The sequence below is a fragment of the Camelus bactrianus genome, chromosome X, assembly GCF_048773025.1.
Source record: "Camelus bactrianus isolate YW-2024 breed Bactrian camel chromosome X, ASM4877302v1, whole genome shotgun sequence".
NCBI classification, from domain to species: domain Eukaryota; kingdom Metazoa; phylum Chordata; class Mammalia; order Artiodactyla; family Camelidae; genus Camelus; species Camelus bactrianus.
Window position 1 is genome coordinate 88,031,932 of NC_133575.1, and position 4,053 is coordinate 88,035,984.

The following is a 4,053-nucleotide window of genomic DNA, read 5'->3' on the forward strand; positions in this document are numbered from 1 at the left end:
AGGTGGTAGAAATAAAAAGTTTTCTTGAGTGGAGGACCCTGGCCTGACAGTCAGTCTGAAAAACTCATCCCTTGAGAATGTAGCTGTGAAGCATTAAAAGGGAGGGGAGAAATGTATCAAAGCCCCAACTGATTTCACAATTTTCCTGTATCTGGTTTTTCCTGGCCACGGTGTGTGGGGAGGTCTCACCGACCTCAAGGCATTGCCTCAGCTCAGCTGTCACGGTCACCGTGACAACAGCCTCATCTTGGGTCTCACTCTGGCTCTGGAAAAAGGCCCAAACTCATGGTGAAATGCCAAACTGCAAATACCTCCTCCTTGGTATGTCTCTTTTTCATCATGTTTTTTTCCTCTCTCTCTCAGATTTAATCTTAGGCTTTTGCCATGCACTCATCATCAGCTTCCTTAGTATAAACAGCTGGGTGTCTGAGAGATCTGGGAAGTTTGTTCCATATGTCATTTCCTCTTGGAATGAGGAAATCTTGGGTGACACGCTCTGTAAGGTTCAAGACTTTCATATTGTCAGTTTTCTGAAATTACGTTTACTTTGAATATCTAGAAATATGAGCATGGGGCTATTTCTAAGTTTCCTGTCATTCAAGAAGTGGTCTGGGTACTCATGGCAGGCTGTCACATCCTGCCTGTTGCTGAATTGAACCCAGAGGCAGGGAACAAACACAATGGCAAATTTAGCAAATAAGTAAATAGGCTCCAAGAAGGATGAGAGAGGGTAATGTTCTTAGCCATCAGGTGGCCATAATGAGGGAAAAGCCAAGGTCAAATGATGTGATTGTGTCAGGGCTAATCTGTTGATTTCCACTGCCTTAATGAGCCACTGCTTGCCTCCCAGCGCAGTGTTGAGTGCAAAAACGTCTGACATGAATCAGGCTGTTTGATTACATGCTACCGTGATGCTGGGCTCATCCTCTGCCTCCGGCTCTTCTAATACAACATTGCTAATATACTTAGCCCTTTTCAGGTCATTTTCACATATGTCTCCTTTCATCATTGTGGGGCGGGCAGGGCAGGAATTATTATGCCTATTTTCAGATGAGGAAATTGAGATCCAGAAGAGGGGGAGGCTCTTGCCTGTATCCAAAGAGCAGACCCGTACCTTGAATCAAGTGTTTATTGCTCCTTCCTAAACATGAATCACAGTGCCTGTCACAGACTTATTAACCAGACTATATTAAGTGCCTATTTATACCGGATGCTGTGTGAGACATGAAACAAATACACAGACTTGTTTTCTCTAAACCTTTGTTCTCTATATGCAAAGGGAATACATATGACAAATAAGAGCACAGGGATAAAACAAATACCAAATTTGGTGGCATCAAATTTGTGTTGAAGTATGGGTACTGTAGGGTAGAAAGAATGGTGAGTTTGTAGATATGATCTGAGTGACAGCTAGGGTGATGAGCCATCCCAGTTTCCCTGGGACTGAGAGGGTTCCTGGGACACAGGACTTTCAGGGCTGAAAGCAGGAAAGACCTAGGCAAACCAGGACAAGTTTGTCACCCTGGATAACCAAGCTTTCCTGGGGGCAAAATATGGAAACTGAAGGATGTCATGGAAGGAGCATTGGACTTGAAGTTCAAAATCTAGGTTAAAATCCTGATTCTGTCATGTATCAGCTGTGTAACCTGGGAAATGTCATTGCTTCTCTCTAGGTCACCGCTTACTCATGTGGAAAATGGTGATATTAATAGTACCCATCTCCCAGAGTAGTGAGCATGAAATGAAATAATCCAACTAGGTAAAAATGCTAAATGGGCTGACTGTACAAATGTAAGGTTTTATTTCATGGTGGCTCCAAAGAAAACTCAAGAAAACAATGAGAGCAAGTTTTATGCTTATTCTCATGCATCTGCTCTATATATGAAAATAAACTTTCAGTGAGCCTTGAGTGATTTGAAGAGCCAAGTCATTCAGCAAAATTGTCAAGTCTAAAACAAACTGAGACTGTACTACATGTCGGCTTCTTTCGTCGATCTGGAGAATAGAACATTAACAGTTTTAGATGGTACTTATCTTTTCTCCTGTACCAAACCAAATGGGAGAAAGCATCCTTCTCCCACTTCCTTCTGTTCACCAATTTCCTCAAAATCTGTGGTCAGACACCATATGAATAGTGATATCACAGTGTCAAAACTGGAAAGTAAAATATTCATGTTAACTGGAGATTTACTTTCCTGTATGCCCCTACTTCTGTTGCTGGTAGATGTAACGAGTGTTCCAGGTTCTTGTCCCATCCCAGAAAGAATTCAGAGATAAGACGTAGTGGTTAAAAAGTGAAGTAAAAATTTATTAAAGGATGGATAGTACACTCTGAAGGGAAGAGTGGGCAGGCTCAGTTGAGCCGCTGCCCTGAGTTTCTTTGACAAGTCGGTTACATAGGGTGTAGAAATGAATGGGTGGAATATTCATTAGGGAGGGAAGGTTCTGGGGGGGGTCATATTTCCTGATTTTCATCCCAACTCCACCTTCCCAAAGGAAGGAGGAATTTTTGTCCTTATTTAGTCTGGATCAGAAGTGTCATGGCATCGGTGCATGATGGGTACTTCTAATCTGCAAGGCTAATTTTATTGAAATGAGGACATAATGAGCAGAACGTTACATTCGGACACTGGAGATTCCTGCCTTTTCTCACCTTTCTTTGTTGGCCTCTGGGCCATTTATCACCCCAAAGGTGTGACCACTTAGCCCAGAGATTTCTGCTTTTCTTTCTCTTCCCAGAGGCCCCTGGTGCTTACGTGATGTGTGGTTTCCTGCATTTGGTCCGTGGCCCTCCTTTCTGCCCAGTTCCTGCCATTTGTTTTATGTCCCCCTTTCTCTGCTCATATCTAGCCATCTGCCTGCTCTAACACTTCTACTTCAAATCTTCAAATAGTGTTTTTGAGGGAGTTACCCATTTTTTAAAACTGCACACCCTGCATCGGCATTGGGATAGTGTAGCTAAGACAAAAGATGATTTCACATCTATAAAAGTCTTCTCATTTGTTCATTTACTCATTCAACTCATATTTATTGCGAGTCTACCGGGTCCCCATCAGTGCACTTGGGTGCTAGCAGTGCAAGTAGTGAACAAGACATACCAAGTCCTTGACCCTCATCAGCTTTCATTCTAATGGAAGGAAGCAGATGTTAAACATCTTTTAAAAAATAAATACATGATAATTACACATGTTGAATAGTGCTATGAAAGAAAAGGGCAGGTAGCTTTGACAAAGAATAATGGGCATTTTAATTTAGATTGAAGTGCTTGGCAGTGACACTTACATTTCAAGGTCTCATCTGACTTTGGAATAGAAATGAAGTATGTGGTTAATACAGATTTTTTCTTTTTACTTAAATTGCCAATGAGAAACTCAACTTGGGAGCTTTGATACAGAGCTCTCCACTCATCATTCTGCTCGTTGTTTACTCAACAAATATTTATTGAGTACCTACTGTGTGTTAGGCATTGTGCTAGGTGCTGGGATAAGGTACAGGGAACAAGTGCCTTCCTGGAACTTATGGTCTAGTGGGGGGAGAAAATAAATGTCAGGTGGTGAGATATACTAAGAAAAATAAAACAGAGTAAAGGGTAAAGAGAAAGAAGTGGAGGTTAGTCACTGTTCCACTGTTTTAAATAAAGTAGTCAGGAAAGACCTTTGTGATAAAGTGATATTTGAGTAGAGACCTGAAGAAAGCGAGGGAGCTCGCTTTGGTGGTTTCTAGTAGAAGATCATTTCTAGATAGAGGAAACAACCAGTGCACAGGATATGAGGCTGGAGTGTGCTTGTGTGTTTGAGGAACAATGAGGAGGCCAGAGTGGCTGGAGCAGCATGAGAGAGGAGGAGGATGGCAAATGATGTCAGAACAATAGTGAGATCGATGGTGGGGGATGTATGGGGTAAGTGGATGCAATCCTGTAAACCTTGTCTGTTGCAAGGAGTTTGGTTTTTATTTATCTGCTTGAAAGAAAGGATGGTGATTCTTTAAGAAAATACTATCTCTAAAACTTGGCAGGACCATTCTACTGTCCCTATGAAGCAAAGGATATGTGCA